General features: G+C 39.7%; 1 protein-coding gene across 3 annotated transcripts in view; it reads left to right on the top strand.

Annotated features, from left to right (window-relative positions):
• Positions 1-20,727, top strand: part of chrm2 (cholinergic receptor muscarinic 2) — a 200,715-nt gene that overhangs the window by 73,867 nt on the left and 106,121 nt on the right. The window lies entirely within an intron of this gene.

Here is a 20,727-nt window from a genome sequence, read left to right as displayed (position 1 = left end):
GTTTCATTGCATGGTGTTATCATTTTTAATAGGAGATGGCAGTGAGTGCAACTAAAACATCCCAGGGGTACTTTCCTGCTTTTAGGAACATCTCTCTGCAATGTTCTCAGGGACATTGTTTTCTTTCTTTGAGCCACAGTGCTTTAAAAAAGCAATGGAGGTGGGGACTTATGGCTATGCTTCAGATAGAAATGATTATAAAAAAGAGAAAAATCTACCTAGCCTCACTGGAACCCCATTTATTTGATTTGGGTTGCTTTGTTAATTAATGGATTTTTTTCATCCTATTGCATGCCATGGAAGAGGGATATCTGTGCACTGCAGTGTCAAGAGCTCATGGTCATGGTTTTAGTGTGTCGTGATTAGTGAATTTATTGCATTGGGTCTTTGGTCTTCAGGGAAAAGACACAATTGACCATTTTCATTCTGTATTATATCACCTAAGAATACCTGTGGCATGAATATGCTCATTTTTCATACTCAAGACGTTTTCCTGTTTCAGATGGAGTAGAAAATTTCTCCTTCATCTTCTCACCTATTTGAGTTCAAGGTGTATTGTACACAAATGTTAGTTTGGCACCTGAGGCAGAAAATCCTAACACCTGTTATGAGTTGACACAATAACTGTACCAAACAGAGAAAACCAATGTTCCTCAAATTGGACAGGGAACCTAACCCATAAGCTTTTGTATGGACTGTTTATATTATGAGATCAATCTGCTCAAGTCTGTTTCATTTCAAAAGGCTTCCTTTATTGTCTATTTTGTTACATTGTAGCAAAGTTCTCTAGTTTGGTTTTGGTGCGATGTACAACCTGAATTCTCCATGTGTGATCTGTAGACCTCAGGTCCAATTCCTCAGGGTATAGCAATGCTGAACTATTTGAATGTAAGTGCAAAGAACAATTCAAGATGGAATGGACAAAGAAAATAATTGGATGAGGATTTGGAAAGTGCACATTCAAGTCCCTGTTCAAACCTGAAATTAATTGGATGGCCGCAGAGCAGCCATCACCTCTCAGCCTGATCTATGAGTGCATCTACACAGTAGAATCAATGCAGCTTGACACCACTTTAAATTTCATGGCTCAATGCTATGGAATCATAGGAGTTATAATAATGCTGGGAGACTTCAATATCCATACTGAGACTGCCCTGTTGAGAATGGCTCAGTACTTCATGACCACTATGACAACCATGGGTCTGTCCCAAGTGGTGTCTTGCCCTAGCCATGCTGCTGGACACATTATTGACCATGTTTTCTGTGCAGGATGAAATGATGGTGATCATGATGTGGATGAACTTGTCACAGTTCTGATATCATGGACCGATCACTACTTGGTCAGGTGTAGACTTGCTGGGACTCCAAACCTCCACAGGGGTGGGAAACCAATTGAGATGGTCTGCTCCAGGAGGCATATGGATCTGGATGGATGCCTGATGGGTCTTAGGGATTTTCCTGTTGCCTTGGCAGGGGATTCTATCAAAGCTCTAGCTGACTTCTGGACACAATCACTCTTGAATATCCCCTCTCACGGAGCAGAGCCAAACCAGCTCCTTGGTTTTCCAAAGAGTTGGCAGTGATGAAGTGAGTGAGATGGAGACTAGATTGATGTTGGCGGAAAACTCGAAGAAATCAGACTGAATGAATTATCTAGATTGATTTCAATCTAGTTTCAGCCGTGGTTATGGAACAGACATAGCTTTGGTTGCCTTGGTGGATGACCTCCGTAGAGAGCCAAGAGGGGGAGTGTGTCCCTGTTGGTTCTCCTGGACCTCTCAACAGCCTTCAGTACCATTGACCATGGTATCCTTCTGGGTTGTCTCGCTGGGATGGAACTGAGAGGCACTGTCTTAAAGTGGCTCTGGTCCTTCCTGGAGGGTCGTACCCGGAAGGTGGTACTCCTCTTTGAACCCCTGACCATGGACCTGTCCCTCATACAGTTTAACATATACATGAAATGCTGGGAGAGGTCATCTGGAGTTCTGGAATATGGTGCCGCCTATATGCAGATGACACCCAACTCCACTACTTCTTTCCACCTAATGCTAAGGAAGCTGTCCTAACTCTAAATCAATGCCTGTCATCAGTAATGGACTGGATGAGGGCAAACAAATTGAAACTTAATCCAGACAAGACAGAGGTACTCCTGATCAGTCGGAAGGATCAGCCTGTGCTGGATGGGCTTACACTCCCTCTGAAGACACAGGTTTGCAGTTTGGGGGTCCTCCTGGACTTGGCACTGAACCTGGAGGCCCAGGTATCGGTGGTGGCCAGGAGGGCTTTTGCACAATTAAAACTTGTACACCAACTGCACCTGTTCCTTGAGATGTCAGATCTGGACACGGAGGTACATGCTTTAGTTATATCCCATCTGAATTACTGTAACTTGCTCTATGTGGGACTGCCTCTGAAGAGTGCTCAGAAACTTCAGCTGGTCCAAAGAGCTGCAGTCAGGTTTCTAACAACTCCCCTGTTGCAGAAGCTTCACTGGCTGCCATTCTGTTCCGGACACAATTCAAATGGCTGGTTATGACCTTTTAAAGCCCTAAGGTCCATGCTACTTGGCCAACCGCATGCCCTTGTATGAGCCTGCCCGGGCCCTGAGATCTTCAGGAGAGGTCCTTCTCTTGGTCTCACCTCCATCTCAAGCCTAGTTGTTGGGAATGAGAGAGTGGTCTTTCTCAGTGGCTGCCCCTCATCTCTGGAACTCCCTGCGCAGGGAAGCCAGTATGGCCCCCTCCCTGCTGTCCTTCCATGGGCAGGCTAAAACCTTTCAATTGAGGTAGGGTTTAATGTTTATATATTCATATATTTTAAATTGTGTATTAATACTTTTATGTTAAGCTGCTTTGGGTCCCCTGCAGGAGAGTTAAAGCAGGGTATAAATAAAATATAACAACAACAACAACAACAACAACAACAACAATTTGGTGAGACACTAGCACTATTCAGTAGAGAAGGCTAAAGGTCTTGCCAAACTCCCAACAATTCAGTTCAGGTTTGCTCATATTGTGTCTCTTGTGGGCACCTAGGCAATGATGAACTTAACTAGAAAAGGGGAGGGGTGTTTTTTTTTTTGTAGCATTCACATGTATCTTTTAAAATGACTAAATTTAAAAGTTTGTTACATTTGAAAACAAAGAACTTAAATAGTCATGAGACCAGGATTCAAATCCCCATTCGGCCATGGAAATCCACTAGGAAATCTTAGGCAAAGCAAACTCTCTCAGCCTCAGAGGAAGGCAAAGATCCCACTCACCCTCCCAACATACAGGTATTGCCAAGAAAACCCTGTGATAGCTTAACTTATAGTCACTATTTAAAGTACAGAACAACAACATTAATCATAAGAAACAACTTTAGGGGGGCTTGGAACCATAATGGTGAATAATGATTTTAAAAATGATATTCCCAGCGGTTCCATCATTTATGATATAAATCATGCATGGGCAAACTTCGGCCCTCCAGGTGTTTTGGACTTCAACTCTCACAATTCCTAACAGCTGAAGTTTGCCCATGCCTGATATAAATGTAAATGATAAGTTTCCTAACAAGAAAATTGTGCATTATAGATCTGCCTCCTAATTACCATTTCTCAAATGGTCTGAGTTAAATAGATAAAGCTGAAGGAAAAAGGTATTGGAGAAGAACAAATTTTGGTCAGAGTCACAAAGAAGGTCAACAGTAGCAAGGCAATTACAATTCACATAAGCTGTCCTAAGTTACCATTCAGTTAGCAACTTGCTCATGTTTCTCAATATCAGTAAATCCGTTAACCCAACCTCTTAGCTGTCATTTGACTTTCTTTAACCTTTCATTCTGGGTCAGACACCCTGGAAATCAGAGACTCTTTCTTTTTAAAAAAGAGAGAAGTATTTAACAATCAGCACTCAACAAAACCCTTCCATGTTATGGAAAGCATAGGTCTTTCTATCCATCAAGAAAGATAGCATATGTAATTCATTCATTTTTAAATAAAACTTAGGTCAATATCCAGTTTTTTTAAAGAACACCTTTTTTTAAAAGTGCTTTTAAAAAGGTATAGTTACAAAGAATTGGAAAAAGAAAATGGTGAAAAAGAAGGAAACTGCATAGATGTGAAAATTAGTTTGGCATAAATATTAGTTATTCCTGAGACAGGGATTAATTAAAAGTATTATTAACAGCAATTCCTAACTCTACTGAGCAGTACACATTCTCTGGGACCTGGACAAAGAAGTTTTTCATTTTCAATTTTCACATAATTTAGGAAAACATAAAGCTCACTCCCCCCCCCCCCCCCCCGAGCCATTTATTTGTTTTATGACTTAATTCTATACAACATGTATCTCGAAGATTACATGAAATAATCTGGTGGCTGCTAGGCTTCGTTTATGCTAAATATTGGAAATCAGATATCATGCCCAGCAAAGCATAATTTTTCCCAAAAAGGTTTTGAAATGCTGCTGTTAGTCAAGTTAGATGTCTAAAAAAATTTAAATCTCCATAGAGCCTGCCTGAATCAATGAAATATCTCTCAAGTTATAATGACACTGGTACAAAATTGTTTATACAGTTAAGGCTGAACAACTTACTAATCTTCATGTGGAGAGGACTAAGGCTGAAGGGCCAAAGAAAGAAAGTATTGATAATACAGAGTAAAATTGTATATCAAGATAATATCAAGTGTGTTTACCATATACTTTGGAAAGAAATCTTTTTTGGGGCCAAAGAGGCGAGATCTGTTTGGTCAGGGTCTAAGGAGGTTGCATCATATTGTTGGCTGAAGCTAAGGGCATAGTTCTATCTTCAATTTACTCAAAACTTAGATAAAATTTTAAAATTTGTTGGGGGAGAGAGGATAATTTTATGTCTTCTCCCTCCTCCTGGGAAATATTGCGATTTTTATCTTGTAATAAAATTGGAGATAGAGAAGTACAAAGTCTTAACTGAATTAAAATGAAACTTGAAACTCATAAAAGTGATGTCACCCGAAGTTTCACTAGTTTATCAATAGTTTAAGGTACATTTACTCATTCATTCATTTTTAAGATGTTGTAGGTCTTTGTTCAGAAGAACAGCAGAATAACTTGGGTCCCATTTACACTGCCATATAATGCAGTTTCGGAATGTACTTTAACTGCATTGAACAGCCATATAATGCAATTCGATGCAGTTGAACTGTATTCTGAAACTGCATTACGTGGCAGTGTAGATGGGTCCTCAGCTGCTTTACTAGACCAAAATGAATAAGGTTTATAGATTTTACTGATCTAACTGTAGTGACTGAAAAAGAAAGACAAGCACACAGCTTTTTCTTCCTGTGACCCAGGTGTTTGGAACAAAAATAAGATAAAATTGATTTGCTTTTCTATATGCCCAGCTTTATTGGCTTGTGTTCCAATTGCCTAAGGTTGAAAAAGAGATGTATTACTTCCCAAGTTGCTGCTTTTCTCCCTGCAAACACATAGCAGAACAAAACACCAAGGACGGGGAAGCAACACTTGGAAATTGCTTTGTGATACAGGACAATATATTTCTACTAGATATGAAATCAGCTGTAAGATTTTGTATGGATGCCAGTTCAGGGGCCCTTCAGCAGAGGTGAGATGTGCATCAACGCAGTGAAGCCGATATGCTCCCCAGTCATCAGAACATCTGAACTGCACAGTTATAGCACTATGGTTCCATTTTGGCTGCCATGGTTGCATCCCATGAAGTCCTGGGGTCTGCAGTTTAGTGGTGCACTAAAGCTCTGGCTGAGAATTTAAGATACTGTACCTCCCGTAAATGCAAACCCAAGGATTCCATATGGAAGGAAGTAGTCAAGTCTACTGAAGTGGAATTTTAGTGTTATTATAGAGTAGTGTGAAAGGGACATTGAAAACATCCCATTATGGCTTGGTTCAGTCTGTATCCGGATCTCAACTGCGAAATCCAAGTCCTCATCTCTCCTTTCAACCATCTTTGGATATCAGCAAATGCTAGAGCTGTATTTGCATTTACATCAACACCAGATGCAAACTGCAGGCACAGGAGCCCATGAAGCGAGAAAACAGGCATTCTGCATATAGCACAAGCACTGTGTCATTGCGATTACTTTTTCTTCATACTGCTGGCCCAGACTATGTTTTAACAGTGCTCCATGAATAGAGTGAATGAATAGACCACAACTGTCTTACTGTTTATATTCTCATAGGACCTATTTGGTCAGAAACCATACAAGGAGAGCTAAAAAAATATTGGAGCCAAACATGTCCCATATTTGTATAGTGTATATATGGCTAAGCAGATTTTAGGCTTTTCTACACTAGTAAAAAATCCCAAACTCATCTCAAATGGACAGTTGGTTAGCTTCCTGATACTAGCTACTCCCAGTTGAGTCCTAATACAGCATTATGCACTTTCTAGCTGTCTTTCTGCATATGTTGTTGAACTGCAACCTCCATTATCCCTTACCCTTACCTATGCTGCTGATAGGAACTGCAATCCAACCAACTGCAGAGAGCACCATGTTGCTCATCCCAAACATAAGGCATTCTGCTTCCTTCAGTCCCAAGGGGAGCAATATGCTGTGGAAGGTACTGGGTAATTTACCTGTAATGTACTAATGTTTACATGTCACAACAGCTTACATGTCACAAGCCACAACCCACACATTTGCAATCATATCTTTTTGTTGCCATGGGGGCTAGACACCTGTGTTTGATAACTAAATACCAAATGCTGAGATTATTAGGAAGCTGAAATCTGCACCTCATCCAACAGATTGTGCTTAAAAGAATTCATCACACACATGCAATATATATGCAGCTGCCTTCTTTTCTTTTCTTTTTTACTGTCTCTGTGAGGTATGAGTCAAAGCTCAGCTCCTTTCTTCCCCTCTATAAAACCCACAAATAGCTGGAGGAGTGGAACTCATCACACTGGAAAAAGAGATCTTCAATAGATTGGAAGTGCCAGTTTTGCGGAAAAGGGAAGAGAAATGTGAGACCACGAGAGATCTGGAGAGTGATTTCAGCTTCATTACCAAGCCTGCTTAGCTCCTGAAAGAGGTTATTGCCTGTCACAAACTGTTTTTATTTTCCAGCTGCTGGTTGGCGTAGGTCTTGGCCTGAAAATAAAAGCAATCTATCCCAACCAGGTTTTTTTTTAGGGGGATGGGGGAGATGTTTCTGTTTGGAGAAAATCTCACAGCTCTACATTATTCAGGTGAAGGTTCATTTGACTCTTCACAACGGCTCTCTGTTGGATGGCAGGATGGAGAAAAAGAGAAAATTGTGGCATATTTATCCTGGTCTTAAAGTGACTATTGCTGAAAACCTGCACTGAGGGTACTGTATATAATTCTCAAACTGTGAAGATTTAAGGAGGAACTCCATACAGCTTGTTGTTTTGTTTTTGTTTTATGCAAACATTTCCTGCAGATAATTTTTTTGTACAGAATACCTATGGGGTTGTTTTTTGTAGAGAGTCCCCGAACTGTCAGGAATTTTTAAAAATGGCTTCAAAATGGTATCATTGACATTCTTGCAATGGGAAGAAAATAGCTAAAAATAGCTACGACAGGGGCTTCTCAGTGATGGTCCCTTGTCCATGGAACTCCCTCCCCAGCCATAATAGTTCAGCTCCCTCCCTCCTGACCTTCAGAAAAAAAGTAAAAATGTAGCTTTGGGTCCAAGCTTTTTAACAGTAATTTACAGTGCAATAAAGAAACATGAAATAGTGCAATGACAATTGGAACAGCTGTAGATTACAATTTTGGATTATGTGATTTAAATTAGTTGTGTTTTTTTTGTTTTAATGTTTGAGATGTTTTAATGTATTTGTAATTTTATTGTATGTATGTTTGTGGCATTGAATTGTGCCTTTTTGTAAAGCCGCTTTGAGTCCCCTGTGAGGTGAGAAGGGCATGATATAAATGTGATAAATAAATAAATACATTTGGTTATTGATTCCTTTGAGAATGAAACTAGCAAAGATTTATATTTCTAGTGGAGTTCTCCAACAGTGGTGGGTTATGAACATCTACCTTCCAGGGCAGAAGAGAACTGGCTCTGCTGGCTCCTCCCTGTGACAATCCTTGGTTTATTTAATGAGTACAATCTTGCGAAACCTCAGCCTTCTCTTTACCAAATGCCTAACTCCTTCAATCTTGTCTTGTGTGTTTTGTTCTTCATACCATAAGAAAAGTATTCCAGATCACCCTGCCATAGGACTACATTACATGGGCAAATTTACCTGTTGTACAACACTTGCAGCACAGTTCAGGGCCTGATCCCACTGGATCCCATCAAACGATGTAGAGTTACTTCTGGTGGGGCTCCATATTCAAACTACAGTGAACACGTCATACAACATAACTATGAAAACACAGGCGGCTTCCCATGTTCTCATTGCCAGCAACGAGGTGAGCACGTGGGGGGGGGACACTTTCCCCCATGTGGTGGGGAAGGCAGCGCTGTGGGCAATGGAGGGTGCAGGGTGACTGATTCCTCTGCTGCCTGCCAGATTCACTGTGCTGCCTGGAGAATCCTCCCGCTGTTTCCCATGTTGATATGATGAGATCCATAGTCTAAATCCAGCATGGGTAAATTTTGGCCCTCCAGGTTTTTTGAATTTCAACTCTAAGTAATCCTATCCCTGGGAGCTGAAGTACAAAACACCTGGAGGGCCTAAGTTTACCCATTCTTGATTTAAATCAACCTAAACAAATCAAATCTGGAAACCAGAAATGCAAGAGCTCTTTGCTCTTGGGTTTTTGTGAGTGTGTTTTTTGCTTTGTTTGTTTTGCTGTCAGATTCTAAATGGATGTCTAGCATTTGTTAATAGACTGGATGAGGGTGAACAAATTTAAACATAATCCAGACAAGACAGAAGTGCTCCTGATCAGTCATGAGACAGATCAGGGAATAAGGATTCACACTGTGCTGGATGGAGTTACACTCTCCTTGAAGACAGGTTCACAGCTTGAATGCACTCTTGGATTCAGCTTTGAGCCTGGAAGTTCATGTTTTCATGGTGGCCAGGAGTGCATTAGTACAGGTAAGGCTTGTGTGCTGACTGCACTCACTATAACTGCTCAGCAATACCTGCTTTAATTACATCCCATTTGGATTACTGTAGCATATTCTTTGTGGGCCTGCCTTTTGAATAATGTTCAAAATCTGAATGGAAGAGCTGCAGCTAGAATGACAGAGACAACTAGAGGGAACATACAACAATTTTGTTACATCAGGTCCATTGATTTCTGTTTTCAGGCACAATTTTAAGTGCCAGTGATGACTACACTGGCCAATTATTTTGGGGCCAGCCCAGAGCAGAAATGCTCCAGATTGAATTCAGGGGTATTTACAGATTTCGTCCTGGACTGATAGCAATAATGTGGTGGAGCTTGTACAGCTCAAGCAGGCCAAAACCATTTTGGTCCAGATGAGTCGTCATCTTCCCTTCTCTGTTGACATTATCACTGCTGGACTGCTGCAGAGTTCTGGAAGTGTTTCTGGCCATTGCAGGCACAGTGCTGACATCAGCAAAGGTGCTCACATGGCCAGGAAGAAGGGGGGATGATTCTCCTTCTTTTCTCTGGCCATACAGAGCTCTGTGACATATGCCCAATCCATTCTCTTTACTCCACACTGAAGAGTACAGGGGAAAAAGAATGCTGTTGCCAGCCTGTGTGGAGAGTAAGTTAGCTTGCATTTATTTATTTATTTCAATCACCCGAGGGGACTCAGGGCGGCTTACAAGTGGCAATTGATGCCGTTACACGGCATCAGAGCCAGTCTTCTGTTCACACTCTGCCCTTAGTGTGGGGCTCCTCTGGAGTTTCATCAAAACTTTCAAGCATCCCTGATTTTCCTTACTTACCTTGGGGCTAAACCAATTCAACCAAATTTATCCTGCACTAATAGCTGGAAGTCCCTGAATGTCAATAAGATAGTCAGGAGACACCTCTAGCCACTTGGGGGGTTTTGTAGCCAGTTTAGTGAAGTTCTTTAAAAAGTCTTAAATGGCTCAGGTCCAGATCATTGGAATGATTATATTCTCACACAGAATCCTTTCCATGTTTTAAGAACCAATATCAGTTAAACAAACTTTCACAAGTACATTTAATAAGGAGGCTATTCCCAAGCTCTGGAAATTCCTCCCTACAATTACTTAGACTCGTGTACTCCATGGTGTCTTTGTAGATACATTTTTTTTCTGTTTTGACTGGCTTTTGAGAACTAACCATTGATGGGGAAAGCATTTTTTAATTAAGGAGCTGTATTGTCTGAATTTTTTGTTGCTGTTTCTAGTGAGTATATTTTAAAATTGCTTTTAGTTCTCTTTATAGTTCATTTCTATGATACTTTGTATGATAACTTCATAATATGAAATTTTATTTGTAGTTGTTCTAAGTGCACTGGTAGACACTTGTGCTATGCCGGTAGGCTTACTGGATCTTATCCAAAGATTCTACTCCAATAATTTTATTTTTCAGCCAACTTGGTTAGTTCCATGTTTTGTCTGCTCCATCCTATATGCCCCCTGTACAGTATTACATCAGTTATTAGGTTTTCCATACTATAGCCATTTTCAGTATGCGTGTCAGATCAAGGGTTGTATCTACATTTGAAGTGGGATAAATAAAAAAAATCAACAGTGGAAGAACACATTAAAGGCAAAGTATAGGACAGAGACATCTAGGGTTGTGTGGGATCTAGAAGTAGGGGTTAGGGAACATATCTGTACTGATGGGTTGGCAACCATTTGTACAATTCCTCACCCACAATGGGCAGAACCTATAGGGTCTGTAAGCCAAAAAAAGAACCTTATCCAATGGGTAGGGGAGAAACGGAGGAAAGCAGGAGAAAATGTCGATAATAGTGGACCTACCCTGGTAAGATCCGTCTTTGGGGATGACCATCCATCCCATGACATTTCTCCACTTTCTTCCATTTCCTGCCACTGTCTTCAATCAGGAGTCAGGGGAACACCCAATTCCTGACTGTCTTTGCATGCTGGTAAGATGGATTTCAACACACAGCTACCAGATGTGGCTGTGTGTCATGGGAAGACAGTGGGACTCAACATAAGAAGACAGTAAGAAAACGGGGAATCTAGGGTGAGATAAGGTCGAAAGTCTGGTGGGCCAAAGACTCATCACCTGTATTGTATTATTTGATATGTGAACAATTTGGAATTTCAGACTTCTTCATTTCTTATATAAAGCTATTAAGGCATCAGGTTTTTGAAATGCAGAGATTTTTCCTTGCTCAGTAAGCTTTGTTGATTTCACCTCCCACATTCTCTGTGAAGTCAGGGAGCACCGGTGATTACATTTCTATTTATCAAATCAAGCAGTCTACATAAACTGTTGATTTTCTTCAGGTCATAGTTTAGAAATAATGAGTACAACCATTTGTTCTTCAATCTGTCTTGCTGTTCTGTTGCCATCTTCCCAGCAGTCCCTAATTCATTTATAACAGGGCGTATGTGTATGTATTTTATCACTTGCAAAGATCCTTGGGTTTCAATTTTAGGTGTGAGACAGGAGACGGAGAGTGAAGCAAAGACAGAGTAAACAAGGTTTATCAAGTGAGCAGAAATGTATATGTTTCTCTATTTTCCCCATTTCTCATCTGCTGAAAGCTCAGCAGTAACAGTATCCCCAAGGAACAAGAAAGGAGGCAGAGGTGGGTTATAAACATGTGGGACCTGGTTTTGCATCATCTGAGTTGACTGCAGTTATATTCCATTGCTCTGTGAAGCTTGCAAGGTGGTTTGACATTTCACAAGCCGTGTTCTAAAGAAAACGGGCAGAGACAAGGGAAATGAGCAAATTCAGACAGCGACACTTTCTTCATGTTACATAATTGTTACATAATGATCTTGTGATAGAGGCACTTATCAGAGAGCAAAGCCAAATGGCAATTAATCCTAGCCAGGTGAAAAGAGATGATCTCCTTTTTCTCACCTCTCTTTCTGGTGTAGTCAGATGGAGATTCTTATGGGAAGAGGAGAGGCCAAATTTTATTAGGTTCCAGCTGGATCAACAAGAAGGTGTTAAACAGTTTCACTTCTCTCTCAGCTGTAGTTGGATGAATTCATAGAAAGAAGTCTACAGAAATTTGTTTATTCCTGCTTCGCTACCCTGTTTGATATTTCAGTGACTAAACAATCACTCACTGGTGGTTGTGGGGTGATCCTGTGATCCTTTAGTGCCCTGCTCTCCAGCAGCACAGTCCTACATTGCTCCAGATGGTTGACTTCAGGTATATTTGCAGTCCTAGCAATATTACCTGGATATCATTGAGCTGGAAGAGACCTCCTGGGCCATCCAGTCCAATCCCCTGCCAAGAAGCAGGAAATTTCATTCAAAGCACCCCCGACAGATAGCCATCCAGCCTCTGCTTAAAAGCCTCCAATTGTTGTTTTGTTTCCCAGTTTGAAAAATTCCTTAAGAATTCTGTGTTTTTACAGACTAATTTTTGTATACACTAAAATGATGTTAATGTCTTTGTGTTAACAACTGGATGATGGTATCAGTATTTTAGTTATAATGCTAATTGCTGGAACTCTCCTGATTAGACCCAAGCAGAGAAGCAAAAGTAGCACCTCTAGTGGGATACAGAGGGTACGAACCATACCAAAATGTCTCTACATAATTTTTGTGCAGTGTTTTAGCAAATTTTAATATTTATGCTAAATGTATAAATGCATTCTTTATTTGTAATGATATCCCTGTAGCTAGATATAACCACAAAAACATTTTTGTAAACCCAGATTACAAATATTGCATCAAGCTACCTACAAGGCTAAAACTCTGTGCCAATTTACTTTCTGTCATTGCTACCCAATAACAATGATGCTCTGCATCCTGTAGTTTCATCTGGATGTATAACAAATACACTCTCATTTTTATTGCTGCAGATTTTTATAGTCCTGTAGTTTATCAAATTTGTATTTCAACTGCAATATTTAAATATTTTGTAACATTTTAGTAGGAGAGGAGGTGTATGGGTGGCATCATGAATTACCACACTGGATGACTCCAACCCTAATGAGGTGGATATGGTAAAAGTATTGCTCCCCCAGATAAAACATCTGCCCACCTATAAAATTTATCTTCATTCCTCACATTTCTAGCATTTCAACAACTTAAATTTTCTGCTAAACATTTAGAAATTCAGTTTAGACTTCAAAAGAAAAGGGTCATACAAAGGTACCTAAAATATTACAAAGAGATCAAATGGAAGAATTTCAGGTGCAGGTGATTTACCAGTGTCTCACTCTTTGCAGTCCTGGAGTTTGGTGAGGCACCAGCACTCTTTGGCATAGATGGCTAAAGACTTCATAAAACTGAAAGAATTCCATAGCTTTGAGTAATGACAGCTAAAGTAGTGTTGAACTGCATTAATTGTACAGTGTAGAATTCATCTGAGTTTTAAAGAAGATATCTTTTAACACAGATTCCCAAATTTAGGTCCTCCAGATACTTTGGATTTCAGCTCCCATAATCTCTGCCCATTGGCCAAAATGGCTGAGGCTTCTGAGAATTGAAGCCTAAAACATCTGGAGTTTGGAAATCACTGCTTTAAAGTTCTAGAACTGTTTTGGAAATATGGTTTAGCATCTAAAAGGTCTTGGCTAGAATCCAGAATGGTCTGATCACATTGTGGACAAGGAAACTGCTAGTCACAACTCAAAAGAGTGTTTAGAAACCTGGCTATGTTATCTGGGGATGATGAGAGTTGGGAGTCTTGCAGCATATAGAGGGTACCAAGTTGCCTGCCCCTGTAGTGCCAAAATGCTTGAAAATCCCCCAGTGGTTAACACTAGAATAACTACCTCATTATAGCGGGACACTTCACCTTGCTTAGCCATGGAAAATTGGAAATGGAAAGCAGCTGAGGCGAAGCTGTCACCCGCATACTGCTCCCTTGCAGCGATGCTACCCCCATCACATGGAGGGAACGCCACTCAGGCAGTGCAAAATTGGAGCCAGAACAACATGGAAAGCCTCCCGTGTTAAGAGTGGAGCACTGAACAACACTTCCACTCCAAGTGGAGGAGAACCTTCCACTGGAAGCTCCTCTGTGTCATCTGATGGACAGCGTGCCCATCCAACTTGTAGTTAAGGCGAAAGCATACTTCCAAAGGTAAGTATGATGACGTGGTAACTGTGTCACGCTTTGAACTGAAGCTACCAGGAAAGAATACCAAATGCAAATAATAAAAATGAGAAAATATGTTCCAAATCAGTGAATGACGAGCAAGCAAAAGAACAAGCAAACCTTTAATGATGAAAATGAATGGGGAAAAAACAAATAAAAAATATTTCTTGTACTCCCTGTTAGAGGGTAGATTCATTTGTGAAAATAATGCTTCTCTAAATGATAGCTCATCATTGCCACCTGTTTTTTTCTAGTATCTGCTGAGAGAGAGCTCATTACAGGATCTCTGGCTGAATATATATGTATGCATCTATATGACAAAATAAATATACTCCCACGCAAGCCATCTCTCTTGCTCTGTTTTTTTAATCTTGGGTTCAGGCCAGCAAAATATGCTTATTTCAAACCCACTCACAGTCACAGGGAGCAGTCATTGCTCTCTTTCTCTTTCTCTCCTTTAAATCGCCTATTTGTTCATCTATCTTTGATTTCAATACAATATCAGGAAAGAGGGAAGAGCAGCACTGAAAACCCAAAAGCAAAACCAGACAAGCCACCAGCAAGAAGTACAGTTTTGGGGTTTGCTTTGGGTACCCCATTTGTTATGTTTGCCCATCCGTCTGTGTGGATGGAGTTAAGGAATTGGCAGTATTATCATAAAAGGAAAGAGCAAGAGTGAGAAATATCTATTGTTTTGCTGTCTCTCACATTTTACTTTTTTAAAGACTATCCCAGATATGAAGGTTTTTGAGAATTTCAAATACAAAGGGAAACATATCCTGATTCCTACTCCTCCCATCCTCACTCACTAAATTAAATAGTCACTGTTATTGTAGAGGACTGTATTGTACTTCCTTGCCATGTAGGTGCTAAAAGCAATGGGCATCTCAAGGAAAAAAGGTGTTAACAGTAATCCAGTACTTATATAATAGAACACAAAGTGATTCAACCCAGACTTTTAAGTGATGCTGAAAGCCCTAAACCTAAATGGATAAATCAAAGTTTCCATTTCTTTCACATTGATTTTTTATTACAGTTAGCCATCCACATTTGTTGGGCTCAGGGGCATGTACCCCACCCCCGAATAAAAGTAGAGAAAACACAAATAAAAACTGTTTTTTTAAATCTGAGGGAACATATCTCTAGGAATTCTTAGCTTCTCTATCATGACATTGCTGCCAGGAGTTAACCATAGAAATGCATTGGAGAACCTAAGAGAACTTTTAAATCAAATCCATTAATAATCTGCAAATGCTCAAACCACTGTACTTTGCTGCTACAGAATATCAATTTCCCAGAATATCATTTTTTTTCCAGAAAAATGAGAAATCACATAAATTCTACAAAAATGTGTGGTAGCCACTAAATAATGAAATCCATTCATGGGAAATGTACAGATAAGGAGTATGCATCAGTGATTTATGAGCCTCAGATTGCAGCCAAGAAATGACTTGGACTTTTTTTGTTAATAATTTACTGGAGGGGAATAACAGTTTATTTTCCAAGCCTGTCTGAGAAAATGGAATTGAACTTTTAATTTCTACAAATAAGATAGGGTACCTCCAAACTTTACATATCTTGAATTGCTTTAACTGCTATAGTTCCATCTTATGTAATATTTGGATCTGAAGACTTTTAACATACTTAGAATTCATTGTTTGAGAGCTCTGGTACTATTGTACAGTAAAGAAGTCTAGGCACTTCATGAAACTATAAATCTTGTAAAATGGAGCCATGGTAGTTCTAGTGGAATCAAGACTGTTATAACAGTACAGTGTGGATGGATCTCAACTTTAGAGTTCCAAATACAATCCAGGTTGGATCTAACATATCCACAGTGTAGAGACCCAGAGTGCATCATGACTTAAGGGTTCCACTCGGAATATCACAGTCAGTTCCAAAGCTTGTTGAACAGAACACATTGGTTTTATTCTTTGCCCAAATGTTTGAAAGTAGAACATGGCTGTTGAACATAACTTCACCCCAAAAGTTATGGTTGTATCTGGTGACAAATTCCCGTTCTCCCTTGTCCCTCTATGTCTGGTGCTATTTCTCTTGATTTATGTCTTGTCCCCTCTGTCTCTTTCCACTTCCTTGGAGCAGTCCTTATATTTTCAGAAAGGCTGGGGGTGATCTTTGTCCTCTTGTTTGCTACAACTGACTCATTCTTACCACATGAACTGTTCCCTTCTCTCTTTCCAGAAGCAGCCTTTTGCCAGAAGCATAGCCTTTTGCCATATGCATTTCTTTTCTCCTTCTGCAGTCCATTCGAGGTGATGCCCTTTGAGCTTTTGCTGACATGATAAACAGGGACAAGTTGACACTGATCATTCTTACTGCTGTTGTTTTTAAAAAGAAGCAGAGAGAAGAAGAACTGGTGTGAATTTGTTAGTATTGAACAAATGTTCTTTGGGAAGAAAATTCTTTAGAACTGAAATTTCCAATTTAAGACATACAATATCAGGACCCAACTCTTCCTTGGGGGAAGTGGCTGTTCAAATTTCAAGAGGTCCAAATACCGCTAAGCAAAACCCAGAGCCTAAGGCGAGCCTTAAGCAAATTCTGTCACTGTTCATTTTGTTTTGTTCTCAATCATGGGTTTTCTTGTTCCTAGAAGTAAAAAAATGGGTTTTAAGCGCAGTTGTATTCTTTGTGAAATGTTCCACCTTGTCTGCCTTCTCCAGAGCTTAGCTTTGCCTCTTAGGCATTAACTGAAAAGCTGAATTTATAGTCACTTCCTTGGTCTCTTCTTGTGCAGCAGAAATTTACAGCTCCCATCTAATCCAAGAGCTGTCAATACTATAGCTCATAACTTGCAGGTATTAATTTCCAGGCTATAGGCCTTCAGCCAAAGCTTTGCTTATTAGTTCTAATCAATACATGAATTTCAACTTTCTTCTCCATTGCAGCTCCAATGCTGTGCTTTCTCCTCTCCTCATTCTTTTAAATAACTTTTCCATTGCTTTTATAAACCTCCCTCTGGCTTTCTCTTCCTTTAATTTTAGGCAAACTAGGATCCCTCTGTGTCCTTTTGCCATTTGTTATTTATTAGCTGCTTTGATCTGAAGAGGTTTTACTTGCCTTCGAGGTACCATCCTAGCTTCCCCTAACCTCAGTTCCTATCAACTGCCAGGATATTTAGATTTTAGGAATATAGGAATGTGGCTAGTGCCAAGTTGGATAACTGGCCCTTTTAGTTCAGTATTGCCGATGCTAACTGGAAGGAGCTTTACAAGGTTTTAAGAATTTGTTTATTCATTGACATTATATCTTGGCTTTTCCCTAACATGGGAATCATGAAGTACAGTAGAGTCTCGCTTATCCAACATTAGTTCTGGATTATCCAATGCAGTTTGCCTCCTGCCTGGATCCACAGCTGTTTCTCTTGGAGGCATGGACTGAACTTTTTATGGATTTAATTTCCAACAATGTTGTTGCTGTAAGTTCATTTTATGCAAATCTATCTTTATTTGTAGTCAGTTTGTTAGTAGCCAATGTTTTTGTAGTCAGTGTTTTCAATATATTGTGATGTTTTGGTGCTAAATTTGTAAATACAGTAATTACTACACAACATTACCGTGTATTGAACTGCTTTTTCTGTCGATTTGTTGTAAAATATGATGTTTTGGTGCTTAATTTGTAAAACCATAACGTAATTTGATGTTTAATAGGTTTTTCCTTGATCCCTCCTTATTATTTAACATTTTTGCTTATCCAACGTACTGCCGGCCCGTTTATGTTGGATAAGTGAGACTCTACTGTATTCACCCATCTAGGGCTCTCAGATGTCAGTACCTGAATTTCAAGGCTGAGATTCTCTTTGTCAATATTTAGGTAGTGGGGGAGAAATCTCAGAGAGAAAGTACTGCCTAGAAATATCTCTCTATGTGTCAAACTTGATTTTTTATTCTATGAATGACAAGCATCACTGTCACTTAGAACATCAGCATCGTAACATCAGCAGGATCTGCACCATGAAATATTACAAAAGAAAGAAAGAAAACAAATGTGTGGTGGTCATCCCTATGCTTCAAGTTTTGAACCTGAACTTTCATGGTCTGTGATAGTCCTGACCTGGCAAATATTTTCTCATCCTTCCTGGAAATAGCAGGGATTAAACTTGAGACCTGCAAGCAGCGTTGGCACTTTACACCAGAATAATAAAAGGTTATTCGTTTTGATTACAACTGCCATAATATTCCAGCCAGAATGATCATTCCTTGATGTTCTTTGTATGTATCAAAACTTTTCCAAGCTCTGATCCATGCACATTAGACAAATCCACATTAGAATGAAAATGTTTGCTCTAATTTAGAGTGAAACTGGTAGCTGAGAAACCTGGATTCCTTCAAAGGTTTGTTCTATGCTTGGTTTTTTAAAATATTATTTTTTCAGCTGCATCTATAAAATGGGACTATTTGTTCATGCCTGGTCCACTGAGGAAGAATAAGATGATGTTTGTAAATTCATTTACGCGCTCATCCACACTTAGATTTGATTAGAATTGATGGTGGTGGAGGATGGCAGCAATAAATTACAGGAAAGTTTCTGCCAGTCAGTACTGACGCCATCAGCTGTGCGTGGGCAAGAAAAGCATCCCACATTAGCAGGAGTAAGAGCTGCTCTTCTGCATTCTCAAGCTGTTTTTTAAAGTGGGGGGTGGAGGTGGTGGAAAAGAGACAGCTCTGCTCTAAAATATATATTTTTGTTTGATGAATTATTGTGGTCCTCACCTAAGGAAATTAATTTTTTCAGTATTTATCTTCTTCTTCTTCTTCTTCTTTTGGTGAAATGAATATTTGCAGGTTTTATTGGAGTCTTATTGATAAATACTGATAAAATAGTGAAGAGTAGAGACATCACACTGGCAATGAAGGTCCGCATAGTCAAAGCAATGGTATTCCCCATAGTAACTTATGGTTGTGAGAGCTGCACCATAAGGAAGGCTGAACGAAGGAAGATAGATGCTTTTGAACTCTGGTGCTGGAGGAAAATCCTGAGAGTGCCTTGGACTGCAAGAAGATCCAACCAGTCCATCATCCAGGAAATAATGCCCGGCTGCTCACTGGAGGGAAGAATATTAGAGGCAAAGCTGAAGTATTTTGGCCACATCACGAGGAGACAGGAAAGCTTGGAAAAGATCATGATGCTGGGAAAAATGGAAGGAAAAAAGGAGAGAGGCCAACCAAGGGTGAGATGGATGGACGGTATCCTTGAAGTGACTGGCTTGACCTTGAAGGAATTGGGGGTGGCGACGGCCAACAGGGAGCTCTGGCGTGGACTGGTCCATGAGGTCACGAAGAGTCGGAAACAACTATGTGATTGAGCAGCATTGAAACAGCTGCCCAAATCAGACCATTGAAAATGAATTGTGGACATGGATTCATGTTCCTCTGAAAGCATTATTATTATCACATTAATATTAACAGTCCTATTTGTCTAATAACTCTAACTTTTATCTTTTCATGCTTCAAGTTACTGCCATATCTCTTTTCACTTTTACTTTCAAAGACAATAATACCAGTTACCAACAAATGCACACAAATTGTGAGAAACAAGTTGGATCCCCACTCACAAAGTCCCCAGATTACGGACAAGTTATACTTATTATAAGTTTTTGAATATTGTAAGGAAGGGTTAACACCCTTTTGTTGCTTTGTTGCCTGTGCCCTTCCCAGAAAATTTCACCTCACCAGCTGTCCCTGTGAAAATTTTGGCTTGTCATGGAAACAAAGACTGGCGAGAAAGCTTCAGTGGAGACACCTTTCTCCCATGATAACCCTTCCAGGAGTGAATTTCTCTTCCTAGGGGAGGATTTCTCTTACTTCCTGTTGTCCCACCTCCATTCTTAAGCATGAGTCGTACATAAGTCAGGTGTCTGTAACTTGGAGACTAACTGTATACAAAAGACAAGTTGCATTGGAGTCTTTCTCCAATGCAAGGTGAAATATTTATTTAGTTGAGGGTTTTTTCAATGGATTCTTGCCATCCAGACTAAACAGGAAAATAATCACTTCATGATTGGAAATCTCTAAATTACATTTATAGATATTTTCATGTGAATGTGTTCACATCGTATAAATGAAATTGGTTTGATGAAAGGAATTGGGTTACTTTGGGCTCAAACTTGGTCCAGTTCAGCCTTGGAATAAAAACACAAACAAACTCGAAGCAATATGGGTTGGAAAACAAGTGAGAAAAAGCCAGAGAGTATATGTCCAACAAGACTATATTTACAAATACCAAGGTGAGATAATATGGAGGAAAAGATGGAATGGAACATGGGTTTTCTCAATGACAGTTCTAATGTACAATCTGGTGCAAAGATCTTACTACATCGTCCAGTAATAGTGCTTATGGAGAAAGATGTATGTGAGTCTTTGAAGTTATATAGTCAGTTGACTCCTACTTGTTTTAATTCACTTGCCAATTTTAACTGTCATTAGCAAATTGTTAAAAGAGCTATGGGTCCATTTTGATCATTTGTTGATTATCTGAATTTGGTCTCTCTGGTTTCTTTAATTTATCAGCATTTTCTCCGTTTATCTCTCCATGTATATTTTGGACACAGATGTTCAAACAA

Source organism: Anolis carolinensis, chromosome 5 (assembly GCF_035594765.1).
Source record: "Anolis carolinensis isolate JA03-04 chromosome 5, rAnoCar3.1.pri, whole genome shotgun sequence".
Classification (NCBI taxonomy): Eukaryota; Metazoa; Chordata; class Lepidosauria; order Squamata; family Dactyloidae; genus Anolis; species Anolis carolinensis.
This window is presented reverse-complemented; position numbering and strand designations above follow the sequence as displayed.